We start from the raw sequence: 14,186 nt of genomic DNA on the forward strand, positions 1-14,186 counted from the left end.
GGGTCTTGGGGGAAAAGGAGGGTCTCGCTGGAGGCAATGGAAAACCATGGGTGGGGGTCGGAGAAGGGCGTTTTGTGTGTGTGTGTGCCAGTGGAGGGGCTGAGCAGGGAAAGGGGGGCATAGACTTGAAGTAGCTGGGGGCAGGGCAGGGTCTCTAGGGAGACAGTTGGGGGGCAGCTTGCAGAGCTGACAGGGAGTCCCCTTGCGAGGAGAGGGGCAGGCTTGGGATGGCGGTGGGAGAACTGCTGTCTCTTAGGCTTTCTTTGGTTTCCTGAACGCTAGGCAGACACCCAACAGGTGCACCCTCGGACGCTGCTTGGCTCAGGGCAAAGGCTGCGCCCCCTCGGGCAAGGGCAGAACGGGAGGCGGCAGCGGCAGCAGCAGGGCTGGGGGGTGGAGAGCGGCCAGGCCAGGGCGGCCGCAGGGGGTTGGGGCGTGGCGGGGGCCGTCCGGGCAGGGCTGGAGGGGGAGCCAGGCTGCCTGGGGCTGCGCTGGAGCCGGGGCCGGAGCGAGCCAGCCAGCCAGCAGCCGCTGCAGACTGCAGAGCGCCCCGAGGGAGCCGCCAGCCAGCCAGCCAGCCGGCCCGCCTGCTCAGAACGCCCCGTCTTCGGACCGCTGCGCCTCCCTCGGCCCCTCTCCATGGGCTTCGTGAGCTGCTGACAGCCTCCCGCTCGCCGCCCGCCCGCCATGGAGCTCGCCCGGCTCCTCCTGCCGCTGCTGCTGCTGCCCTGCCTGGGCGCCCAAGCAGGTAAGCGGCGGACGCGCCGTCGGGGCTGTTACCTCCGGGATTGGCGCGGCTCGCCCGACCGACCGAGGTCCCCACCGGCGGCTAGGAAGTCTCTGGGCTGGGCTGCCCCGTCTAGGACGGGGATGGCAGCAGCTCCGCTCCGGAGTGCGGGGTCTGGGGTGGTGCCATTCGGATTCGGCTTGGATGATGGGACGGTGCCTTTGGCCTGGAGGGTTGCGAAGGCTGCGAATGGAAGGGGGAGCAAGGACCGGGCGCCCCGTCTGGGATGGGGTTCGGCGGTTTCAGCCTAGGAGGGAGAGCAAAAAGGACTTCGCATGCAGGCTCCCCGGGGCAGAGCTGTTCCTTCTGAGGATCTTCCCAAGGTGGTGCGGGCGGGTGAGACAATCTTTTGGGGTCCCCGAACAAGAGGGGGTGGTGGTGAGGAGCTGCAAAGGGATTTGGGTGATTGGTTCCCTCCGTGCTGCAGTCACCCAGGCCATTCGCCTTTTCTTTGCTTCTGCGGATGCTTGGCCAAGAGAGTAGCCAGGTGTTGCTCCCGCCAGAAGGCGAGGGTGATGGGCGCGGGGAGAGCCGAGCTGGCAGGTTAACAGGCGCAGGCGACCAGTATTTGGGGCGCTGCGCAGGGTCGGCGGGGAGGGGGGCTTAACTGCGCAGGAGGGCGCAGAATTTAAGTGGAGTTTGGGGGGCACTGCTGGATTTTCGATGGAGATGAATGTTGGAGCGCTTGACCCAGTGACAGGTGTGGATTCGTGATCTTTGGAAGGAGACTGGAGGGTGTCCCTGGAGAGTGTCGTGTCTCCTGGTGGGGGGAGGTCAGGCCTGTAACTAGTCTAAAAGTTCGGGGAGGGGGCAAAAATGGGGGGAGGTTGAGAGCTTCCGGGCTGGGACACATATGCTCATTTGCAAAATTTTTGGGACACCGAGAAAAAATTGAGATTGGCCTCGCCCCCCACCTAAAGATTTGGGGAATACACGTCCTGACTGCCACTCAAGCCTCCCCATGCCCCCCTCCGCAATCCCTGCAGCTCGTCGCGTGTCCAGCAGGTGGCAGAAGCGCGCCCCAAGGGGGCAGCGCCACGTGGTGATGTGGCTGCCTGAACCCCCCATTCCCCGTGGGGATGGCTGGCTGTGGGGAGACTTGTATGCAGGGGGGCCATTACAGAATCCTCGTGCTAGCTTGGAGGGGTCCCCAATGAACTTTTGGGGCGCGTGTCTCTGATACAGGAGGATCGTCTCGTGATGGTAGTGGGGGGGTCGGGGTCTGGCTGAGCGGGAGCCCCCCCCCCTGCTCCTGTTGCTTAGGCGGCCCCTTGAACCCTTCTGGGGTGAGGGGTGGGGGGTGGGGGGTGGGGGTCTCTCAGTCCGGAGGAGCCGGGGAGGGGGCTGCTGCCTGCGGCTTTCTGGGGAGGAGGAGAGGTCTCTACGGAGCCGTCGATGCGCTGCCTTGCCTCTCTCCCTCCCGCGGCGCGGCTGTGCCCAGACAGGGCGGCCTTTGTGCGGGCGAAACAGTGGGCGAGTGTGCGCGGCGCTGCCCGCCCGGGCCGAGTTTGTTTGCCTTTGGGCGGCGGCCCCCGCAGCGGCTCCTTGGCAGCCTCGCCCGCCCCCTCCCAAGCCAGCCAGACAGCCAGGGCCGGGCGGGCAGCAGGCGCCGTCGGGCGGAGGAAGGCGAGTTGCGCCCGGCTGGAGGCTTGCCTGCTAGTGGGCACCCCTCTCCGCACTTGGGGATCCCCCTTTTGACAGGCCTGGCCCTCGGATGTGGTGCCCCTCCCGAGCAGGCTCCAGGGAATGGGCAGGGTAGCCTGCAGGCGGGAGACCAGCCGGTGTAGTTTCGCCTCAGTGTAAATGCTCCTTTTGGGTTTCTGCCTGTCCATACGAGGAGGCTGCTCGCACTGTCTGTCTGTCATTCTTCCCAGCAAGGATCAGTTTCTTCCCTGTCGGGAAGAATGCGCCATTAAAAAAAAAAAATCAATCAGTCAATCAATCATATTTGTATACCGCCCCAAACCCGAGTCTCTGGGCGGTTTACAACAACATAAAACATACCGCAAACAACAGTTAGGAGGATCATTGGGGCCACCCCAATGATGCCCATCTGAGAGGCCAGTGCTATGGCGGCAATTGGAGGAGGAGAACTGGTCTTGATAGCGAGGTGAATTGTCTTCTTTGCTAACTTAGCAAAGGCTAAGCAGGATCCGGCTTGACTTGCATTTGGGTGGGATCTTCCCCAGCTCAGAGGAAGAGCCTCTGCTTTGCTGAAGAAGATCCCAAGTGCATCTCTTTCAGCATCTCCAAGTAGAGCTCGGAGAGACTGCTGCTGCTGCCTGAAACGCAGGGAGATGCTGCCAGTCGATTTCCCTGCCTTTCTCCTTTGTTCTTGCCTCTTTTCCTCCAGGGTGGTGGAGGCTGCAGAACAGCGGCTTGCTTGACACATGTGTGTGCATTTCTCAGGGCTTGAAGGAGGATTCCTGGGGACACAGGTCCTTGGGGGGCGGGATTTCCTCAAAAGCCCATCAGACCACAGGAACTGGGCATGTGTGATTTAGTAAGAAGAGGTGGCACTTTATGCAATGCCCCTGGAACTCATTGCTACCTTTTGCTAGTCCCATTATTCTCACTTCCCTTTTATTGTTTAATTTTCATTATTCTGCAAACCAGGTGTGAAGTCTCCTGCCCCGCCCCGCCCCGCCCCTCATGGGAGCTGCACTTGTTGCAAGCCCGAGGCTGCTGAGGCTACACTCCCTGCTCCCTCTGACCCTGAATCAGACTGACAAATTCCTCGTGTTTGAGTGTGGATTTGGAGTGTCATGCAAAGTCCTTCATCTCAACAGTGCATGCCATTACTTAGGAACATGGGAAGCTGTCTCATGCTGAGTCAGACCATTGGTCGACCTAGCTCAGTATTGTCTACACAGACTGGCAGCAACTCTCCAGGATTTCAGAGCTGAAAATCTTCCCCAGTCCTACCTGGAAATGCTGCCAGGGAGTGAAACTGGGGCCTTCTGCATGCAAAGTGGAGGATCTTCAACTGAACTATGCCCCATCCCCTAAGGGGAATATGTTACCATACGTGTATTCTCCCATCCAAATGCAAACCTTGCTTAGCAAAGGGACTAATTCATGCTCACTACCATAAGACCATCTCTCTACTCCTTCCTTCCTTTGGAATAATTTCTTTGTCAGCTCCCTATTCATTTCTCTGTTTTGGGATTTCCTAAAGGAATACTGATGGGGGGGTGAGATAAGCAAGTATAAGCCACAGGAAACGTGCATGCAGAAGCCTTGGGATATTTGACATGTAAAGAAGTATTACTTTGCATGAAGCCATAGACAGCCTGTGAAACTCAGTGCCACATGATTATGAAGAAGTACTACTTTGAATGAAGCCATAGACAGCCTGTGGAACTCAGTGTCACATGATTATTTATTTATTTAAAGGGTCCATAACCCACCTTTTAACCAAGGGGTTTGAGGCACCTTACAATTGATTGCATTTACAACAGTTTTTTAAAAAACACCCCCCCCGCATCATCATAATCTTTACTGTGTCATTAGTACATATGCTGCAATCATCACTAGCTTCTGAAAATGTTGTATATATGCATGCAGAACAAGGGCTATTGGGATGAATTAGCGCTAGTACTCAAGTGTGAAACTTCCATATTCAGAAACAGTCTATCTCTGAGGGCAAAGAACATGACTCCAGCCAGTTTGCCTTTCTTGGGAGTTTCAAGTCAGCTCATCTGTTAGAGCTGGAGAGGCCCATGGCTCTGACCCACTGCGGCAATACAGGCATTCAAGTGGCGGGTGTGTGTGTGTGTGTGTGTGTCTGTGTGTGTGTGTGTGCCAAGGAGCACTCTGTGGGCACATCGCCCTATTGGGTGGTGCTGGGGAGGGCCTGGATTGTGCTATTCCTCAGACCCAAAGCTGGGAGGGGGGGCTAGAGAAGGCCCAGGGAGTGAATTTTTCTCTGTCCCCCTATTTTTTTGTTTTGTTACAAACAATTTTTTTAAAATAACTGAATGCTGCTTGTACTTGGGTGCTGATGGGGCCCAGATAAGCTTCCCTCCCTACTTTTTGTTTGCAAATCCCCCCTCCCATAGGTTGTCTATGGGCCTGCCAGGGATTTGAAGCTGGTGCCAGCACTTAGCTGTGTGCCTGCTTTGAGGATCCGGGTCCAAGCCTGTCCAAGGGAGCCAGACTGAGAAGAAGAAGAGGCATCCTCAGACTCTGATGAGAGCAAATGCTCTCTAGCAAAGATGCTTCAGCAAACACAAGTTCTAGCGGGGTGTAGGGCAGGGCGGGCAGGCAAAATCCATCCCCCATTCTGCCTGCAGTTGGAGCTCAGGAATTGGCCCCAGCTGGCCCTGCAGCTCAACTGATAGAGGAGCAGGAAGGAAGCCACCTTTTCCTCTACCACCGCTCCTGTGCTTTTAGTAGCTGTGTGTGTCAGATGGGCACCTTTCTTATGAGGCAAGGCTACAACACCTGGGGCTATAGTTTAGAAAAAAGACGACTGCCAGGAGACATGATAGAGGTCTATAAAATCATGCATGGTGTGGAGAAAGCGGATAGAGAGAAATTCTTCTCCCTCTCCCATAACACTAGAACCAGGGGTCTTCCCATGAAATTGATTGCCAGGAAATCTAGGACCAACACACGGAAGTACTTTTTCACACAACACATAATCAACTTGTGGAATTCTCTGCCACTAGATGTGGTGACAGCCAAAAACCTGGATGGCTTTAAGAGAGGTTTGGATAACTTCATGGAGGAGAGGTCTATTGACGGCTACTAGTCGGAGGGCTATAGGCCACCTCCGGCCTCAAAGGCAGGATGCTTCTGAGTACCAGTTGCAGGGGAGTAACAGCAGGAGGGAGGGCATGCCCTCAACTCCTGCCTGTGGCTTCCAGCGGCATCTGGTGGGCCACTGTGCAAAACAGGATGCTGGACTAGATGGGCCTCCTTGGGCCTGATCCAGCAGGGCTGTCCTTATGTTCTTAACTGAAGATATGTTTCATAGGAACATATGAAGCTGCTTCCTACCATCTAGCTCAGTACAGTCCACACCGACTGGCAGTGGCTTTTCTAGGATTCAGGCAGGAGTCTCTCCTAGCCCTACCCAGAGATGCTGCCAAGGATGGAACCTGGGACTTTCTGCATGCAAAGCAGCTGCTGCTGGAGCACGGATCCACACTCCCACCACCAACTGGCTGGCATCTCTGTGCCAGGAAACAGCAGCACTGGTTGGCTGGATTCCTGCCTGTCGAGTGGCTGTTCAGGACACAAGCCTCCTGCTAGTGCAATATGGGCCTGTTCTATCAGGGATCCATGAAACAAGGAAGAACAGAGCGACTCTGAGCGGAGGTTTACCTGTCAGATTTCTACCTGCTCTTAAAGGCAGGCCAGGAAGAGGTGGCTCCTTTCTGGCAGATTTTAATTCTGGGACCTGACAGGGTTCATGGTCTGGATGGAGGTCCAATGCACAGCCCACCCACCCCCAAGTGGGGCGATGCTGCACTGAGCTCAACCTCTTTCCCCTCACATGGAGCATGTGTGTGTGTGTGTGTGTGTAGGGGGTTCGTGTTGTTCCCCCACCCCCCCGCCCCTGCCCTCCGTGTCTGTAGCAACTGCATCACAGGCCAACATTAAAAAGGGAAAACCTTTCCAGGCAGGGAGTTTAAAGATTCACCAGTTGAATTTCTGCCTGTTGTGAAGCTGCTTAAGGCACAGGAATCTAGCTGGGGGGGGGGAGATGGTGACTTAAGCGGATCTATTGGACTGGACAGTGGAGAGGCTGGGGAAGTATCTCCTTGCTGGATAACTGTGGTGGCAAATCCTTCTGTGTGCCTGTAATTTGCACCCTGTATTTTGCATGCCTTTCTGTTCCTGGAAGCTCATGGCCTGCAACAACAGTGAAGAGAGCTGTTAAGAAATAGCATTTTAGGCTATAAAAATATATTGCCACTAAACCGCCGGCTAAAAGAACCTTTTCTTTTGCTGGAGCAGCCTCTGTTGGTAGATATGCATACAAACTTCTGAGTTAACACAGAGCTCTTTGTCAGAGAGCCTAGGGGACATCTTCCACTAGATGCAGAGCCAAGTTGCTTACAAGAGGAAATACTTGCAGTCACTCCAGGTCAAGAGAGCAGCCTAAGGAAAAAACAATTTAGCTCATTGAGCAGTTCTCAGCTGCCTATGGAAGCAGCTGTGTGACAGACAGGTAGAGGCCTTCTCAGCAGTGTCTGACAAAGAATTCTGTGTAAACCCCAAACTTGTAAACTCTTTTGTTCACAAAAATTAAGGAAATAAAACCAACAAAGTCAGACCAATATTCTGGCTAGGTGAATACTATTTAAGCCAGTGAGCAGATGCCACTAGGAAGCTCACAAGCAGGGCAGTATGGAGGATGCCAACTCTCACAGCTTTTCCCCAGAATCTGGCAATACTCTGAGGCAGACCACCTGTAGACATGGAGGTTCTGTTCTTAGCCACTACAGCTAATAAACATAGATAATCTATTAATTTTTCTGATACTTAAAGCTATCTAAGCTAATGTCCATCACTGCGTCTTGTGGCAATGAGTTCTACAGGAAAAATTTGCAACTTCTCCACGCTGTTCATGATTTTATGATAATCATCATGCACGTCCTTACCTGACCACCTTTCTCTAAGCTAAAGAGCCCCAACTCCTTCAGTAATTCCTGACAAGTCTCCTGATTGTTTGACTTGCCTTGTTCCGTTCCTTCTCCAGCTCTGTGAAAGCCCTTTTGAAATGGGCCAGGAAGAACTGATCAAGTTTCTTTAACTAGGAATGCACCACAGAGGGGAGGGGGGAATGTCTAAGAGGAGACATAATAGAGGTTTATCCAATTGTGCTTGGTATGAAAAACATGGAGAGGTTTTTCTCCTCTCTCAAGATTAGAGTCAGGGCTTAAACCATGACACTGATTAGCAGTAGAAAGACAAAAGTAATCCCTTGTTCACAGAATGCAGAATTATCTTGTGGAACTCATTGCCATGGGAAGTGGTGGTGTCTTTAGCTGGCTTTAAAATGGGATTAGGCAAATTCATTATTAATCATGATCATTATTATTACTTATCATTTTTAATATCTACATACCACTTTTCAACAAAAAAAAAAGTTCTCAAAGTAGTTTACATCAAATGAGGGAAAAGATGAGTCCCTGTCCCAAAAGGGCTCACAGTCTAAAAAGGAACATAAGACAAACACCAGCTACAGCCACCGGAGAGCTGCTGTGCTGGAGCTGAATATTATGATTAAGTTTATGTGCTGAGGCTGAACAGGGCCATATTTTGCTCCCCCACCCCCGCAAATGTAAGAGAACCATCACTTTAAAAATGTGCCTCTTTGCTCAGTTAGCATGGAAGAGGAAGACGAGAAGGGGCCTCTCAATAGTTATGATAACTAAGCGGAACCTCCAGGTTCAAGGGCAGTCTATCTCTGATTATGAAGTGCTGAGGACAAGCAACATGAGAGGGCAGTTTGCCTTCTCCTCTGCTTGTGGGCTTCCCACAGGCATCTGGTTGGCCATGGTGGCAACAGGATGCTGGACTTGGGTGGCCCTTGGGCCTTAGGGCTCATGTCCTCATTGTTAGGTTAAATATCACTTCGTTATGATACTTGGGATAAGGTTTCCATGTTCCCAAGCAGTCTACCTTAGAGTACCAGATGCTGCCTGCCAGGGACAGGCAGGGGAGAAGGCTCTCCATGCCCTGCTTCCTGGAGGACTAGTGGATCACGATGAGAGGCAGGAGGCCGCTGGGCCAGATGAAGCAGCCAGGCTCTTCTGAGGCTGTCCTGCTGCCGCCAGGTGCCAGCCTTCCTTTCCACATTTCTGACGTCTGCTTGGCTCTGTGCCTCAAGTGCTGCTGATCGGCCTTGTCAAAAGGCCAGGTTTTCGGCTATTCAAGATGTCTTCTGCCATGATGTGTAACCAAGTCCAGCACTTGGTTGTGGAAATCCTGCAGGCTGCTGTCATCTGGTGGCACCTGTCCCCAGAGATTTCTACTAATCACAGGGTGATGCCTTTGGACTCACTGTGTGCTGAGTTCCAGCTTTCCTTCTACTGTAGAAGCCACACTGGGTGTGTCTGGGGTGTGTGTGCGAATTCCATGCCCCTCTGCTTGAGGGAGGAGTGGCCAAGTGCTCTCTTCTCAGACCTTTTCGGTGTCCAGAGGGTCTAGGGTCAGAGGGATACCTTCCGTCTGGCATGGAAGTCCCTTAGGACTTAGGATATCCCATCAGTGAGTGAGTCAAGCACCGGACAGATGCAATACCTATCAAGTCCAAGTTGCCTGCAGATGGATGGAGCATTCCTGTCCTGGGTACGGGAACGGGATCTCTTTCCCAGGTTTGGAGATCAGCTTTCACTCCCCCCCACATCCAAGCAGCCTCCACCTGATTCTACCTGTCCTTTCCTTACTGCAAACCTCCACAACCCTGTTCATTTACAGACTTCTGAGTTAACACAGAGCTCTTTGTCAGAGGGAATAGGAAACATTTTCCACCTATCAAAGTCAGGGCCTTTTCGGTTGTGGCCTCTCAGCTCTAGAACGCCCTCCCTGAAGAGCTCTACCATGCTCCCCTCTCAGTGTTTTTAAAAAACAATTGAAAACACAACTTTTTAAAGAGGCTTTTAAATGTTTCGCCTCTGTTTATATCTGGTAAGTTTATATATATCTATTTAGTTTTTATAGTTCTTAGTTTTTAGCTTTTAAAAGAACTTCTAATTTGGAACTTTTACAAAAAGTAATTTTAAATGTGGTTTTAGCCTAGTTTTAAACTTGTTTAACTTAAAAACGGTTAACTTTATTAGCCTTATTTTACATTGTATCTTTTTATTGATGTGAGCTGCTCCGAGCAGTAGTGTACTGGAGGAGTGAGGTATGTATAAATAAATAAATAAATATTAGATTTGTATACCGTCCTTCCAAAATGGCTCAAGGCGGTTTACAGCATGATGAAAACAAAACAAATTAACAATATCAAACTATTAAGACACAATAAAGCCAATTAAACAGCTAAAAACCCTGGAAATCAGGGCAACAATTTAAAACAATTTAAAACAGTTAATCATTTAAAACCCTGGAAGGCCAGGCCAAACAGATAGGTCTTAAGGGCTCTCCTGAAGGACAGCAGTGATCTCAAATTATGAATTTCTGCCGGGAGTGCATTCCACAGCCCAGGAGCAGCTACAGAGAAGGCCCACCTCCGCGTCGCCACCAGACGAACCGCTGGCAACTGGAGACGGACCTCCTCAGATGCCCTTAACGTGCGGTGGGGATCATGTAAAAGAAGGCGCTCTCTTAGATAACTCGGACCTAAGCCGTTCAGGGCTTTAAAGGTAATAACCAGCACTTTGTATTTTGCTCGGAAACATATCAGCAGCCAGTGTTTTTAAAAGATAAATATCAAGATTATCAATCTATTTGGGGGAGGGTCCTGGAATTATCTCCCTGCATTCCTTCCTACTCTTTATCTCTTAGTCTTCATCCTTCACCCTACTTTCTCTTCTCTCCACTTCCCATCTAGATGGTAACCTCCTTGGGGCACAGACCTATTTTCAGCTTATGCTGTAACACTGGAAATGCTATGTCAGCCTACTGTATTTTAGGTGCACCCCTCCAACTGTACCACAGGGTAAAGTCAGACACATGTCTCCTGATCACGTGTATCCTGAAGGCGCACATGCCCAGGAAACTTTGACTTTCCCTGGTGCGCAGCGTGTTATTCACACGGGGTGGCTCTCCCTCTCCCTCGTAGTTCTGTGGGAGGGGGCAAGGCAAGCGTTGCTACAGAGTGCTGCTTGCTCTGCTAAACGTTTCTTTCTCCCGGGTCTCTAGGAGGGAGGGGGCTGTTGTTTGGCTCTGGGTTTGGGATTTGATCTTCCCTACTGGTGGAGGGAATCATCTTGCAGACTTTGGCCCGGGCAGGACCAGAAATGGAAAAAGCTTTTGGGTGGGCGGAGACTGACTTAGTAGCGGGCTGCGTCTAGGAATTCTTGGGCACGTGGAGAGTTGGCCTGCGGCTGCGCAAGCGATTCCGCACCGCCCGGTCCTTTCTCTTCGGTCCAAAGACAGCCGTCCCCTTTTGCGCCTACTCTCGCCGGGGGGCTTGGGGGTTCCCCTCTGCTGTGCTGGGATGCACCAGGCCCTCATCCGCACCTCCAGCTTCTGAGACCCCCAGACGGCCCCCCTCTTTGCCACGAGGCCTTCGCAAATGATTTCGCCAGGCCTTGGCATCCCAAGAACGAAGCGGGGTGGGGAGGGCCGTGAGCGAGAGCCATCCCAGCCGCGCCGCCACCCTGCTTGGCAGCCGCCCACCCACCCCCGGCAGGCTGCAGGTCTCGCCTTCTGCGTTTCCACTCTTGCTCCTGGAAAGAGCGATTTTCCGGCTGCAAATTCCAGCCGGCGCAATTGGGAACAGCTGCTAAATGCAGCAGCAGATGGGGAGGAAGGAGTGGGGGAGGGGACGCCGGACACCTGGGTTCCCTGCGCGGGAGATGGGCAGGTATGTGAGAGGAGGGACCAGGTATCATTCCTGGTGGGTGGGGAGTGCAGAGGTGTGTGTGTGTTTTGTGGCCCAGGCAAAAGGTGCCCTCTGTTCCAGATGTGCAGGCCTCCTCCCAGGACTAGAGGAGTCTCTTGGCTTGAATCAAATTCCTTTTATTGCCGTATTATCCGGAGGCTGTGAGAATCTCCTCCTTTTTGGGTGTGAGGTAGGAGACTGGTTTCCTGGGGGGATCCAGAGGAGAATTTGCTCCTCACTTCTTTCCTCGGAGAGGACTGCTTCAGGAATTCTCCACCTGGGACCCCGGATCTTGGACTACAACCCATCATCCCCAGCAGCCACAATGGCCTTTATTTTTATTTAATTTATTTTTACACTTATATCCCACTCTTCCTCCGAGGAGCTCAGAGTACATGGTTATTTTTATCCTCACAACAACCCTGTGAGGTAGGTTAGGTGAGAGATACATGACTGGCCCAGAGTCACCCAGTGAGTTTCATGGTTGAATGGGGATTCAAACTCTGGTCTTCCTGGTCCTAGTCCGACACTCCCATGGTTGAGAACTTCTGTCAGAGTCACATGGAAACAGAAGGGCCATGGTTCAAGGGTAGAAGGCACGTGGGTTGCATTCAGAAGTTCAATCTTGCTCACTACAGGTAAAAGGAGAGGGCAGGACCGGGGGAGGCTTTTCTCTGTCTCAGATCTTAGAGAGTCATTATATCAGTTAAGCAGCCCTCTGCTGGATTAACCCTCCTCTGTGGCTGCCCCCCCAAAGGTTGACAGTCTTGGGATAGGGAGGCTCCATTTAAACCTCACAGCTAAGAGTCATAGCTGTGAGGTTTAAATGGAACCTCCCTATCCCACAACAGTCTACCTCGGGGGGGCAGCCACAGAGGAGGGCTAATTCAGTGTCCCCCTGAGGTAGACTGTCTTGGGATAGGGAAGCTCTGTTTAAACCTCACGGCTAAGAGTCATATCCATGACTCTTAGCTGTGAGGTTTAAATGGAGCCTCCCTATCCCAAGACAGTCTACCTTTGGGGGGCAGCCACAGAGGAGGGCTAATCCAATGTAATCCAACAGAGGAGGGCTAATCCAGCAATCTTTCCTCCTCCTCCATGATGGTGTCTAATCTCATTTTTCTAAGTTGTTGACCATTGCCACCCACCTCCCATGGCAGGCTTGAGGGACTGATGGTCTCGTGTGGCCCAGGCTAAGGCAGCTTCACAAGGAGTTCCGAAGTTATTTATTCCCATGGGGGAGAGGGGTGGCCCAGTGAGTGGATGGGCAGCAGCGGGCCCTGTGGCATTCCTGACGCTCAGCAAGTGCGATGGTAGACCACGGGCAGCACCACGTGAATCGCTCCAGGACAGAAGTCCCATGTCCTCAGGATGAGTGCACCTGAACATGGAGGTTCTATTGAGCGACCACTCTTCTTTGACTTCCTTCATCATGTGTGACCGAAGGGTGGGCCTGGCGTTCTCTGGCATCTTGGGAATCCAAACAAGAAAAGGATGAAGAGTGGGGGGCTGAGAACCCAGCAAGTTAACCTGCTGGGTGGGCACCCCGGGAAGAGGGTGGGGGAGTTGTACTTTTCAGGGGTGAATGGTGGGAGTGGGAATAGGGAGTCCTTCTAGATCAGGAGAGCAGGTGTCCCTCTGGCAGTGAATTATTTCCCAGGCGCTAAAGATGGAGCCATACGAATCCCCGTGGGTGTCCTGCAGCTGAAGCTCTTCCCCATCCACAGGCCAAGCCCCTCTCTGGCTGGCTGCAAGATCTCACTCTGGCCAAGAGTCTGCCTTCAGATCCCCCTTCCTGACCATTCTCAAAATAGAGCAGATCTGAAGGCGGGGAGTTGGGGGTGTGTGTGGGTGCTCCACGTTGCAATGTTGCCACCTTCAAAAGTAGAATCTTGGCTGCTGCTAGGATCCATCCTGTGTCCCTGCCACTTTTGGATTTCGTAGGGCTTCTGATGCAGGGCACCCTGTCGTTCAGCCCAGGGCACTATTTTCACAGAAGGGTCCAAGGTGCTCACATGAGAATGGAGGATTGCCAGAGCCACCCCTGAGCCTCCAGGACCAAACTGCACCTGCGCATGAGCTACTGGGCACCTGTGAGCAGGCGCAGCATGGCAGAAGTGGTGCTGGTGGGGGGCAACCCTGGGCAAACAGAAGGAGAGTCTGACTCCCCAGGCAGGGTAACAGTGGTCTAGCCATAGCTTCATTGCTTGAGGAGAGGACTGGAGCCTAGAAGACCCCCAAAGTCCCTTCCCAGTCTGATGTTCTAGGATTTTTTTCCAGGGGGGCAGGATGCACAGAAGAAGGGATTTAAGCAGATATCACTTTTATTTCGCCAGTATAACATGCTGTGCCTGCTGGAATGGCTGCCCAGAGGGAGGAGAGCTGGTCTTGTGGCAGCAAAGATGAATTGTCCCCTATGCTAAGCAGAGTCTGCTCTGGTTTGCATTTGAATGGGAGATGTGTGAGCGCTGTAAGATATTCCCCTTAGGGGGTGGGGCCGCTCTGGGAAGAGCAGAAGGTTCCAAGTTCCCTCCCTGGGGCTTTTAGGCACAGCAGGTTTTACCGCGAGTTTATGGGGAGGCATTATTGTGAACTCGAAGTTGTCCCAAAAAACCCAACACAAATAGTGGAATTTTTAACCTGGGATATAAATCAGGCCACACTCTAATGCACAGTGAAAAACCCGAATTGTGTGCAAACTGCTCCCTGATAACTCACAGAGACTTCGGGATAAATCTAGCCGATATGTGAACACACCGCCTCCAAATGGCTTAGGCCTTGGTATTTGAGAGAATGTCTTCATTTTGAGCCTCACCGTCCACTGTGGATGTCTGTGGAGGTCCGTCTCCAGTTGCCGCCAGTTCATCTGGAGGCCAGTCGGAGACGGGC

This window comes from Hemicordylus capensis, chromosome 2, assembly GCF_027244095.1.
Source record: "Hemicordylus capensis ecotype Gifberg chromosome 2, rHemCap1.1.pri, whole genome shotgun sequence".
Lineage (NCBI taxonomy): Eukaryota > Metazoa > Chordata > Lepidosauria > Squamata > Cordylidae > Hemicordylus > Hemicordylus capensis.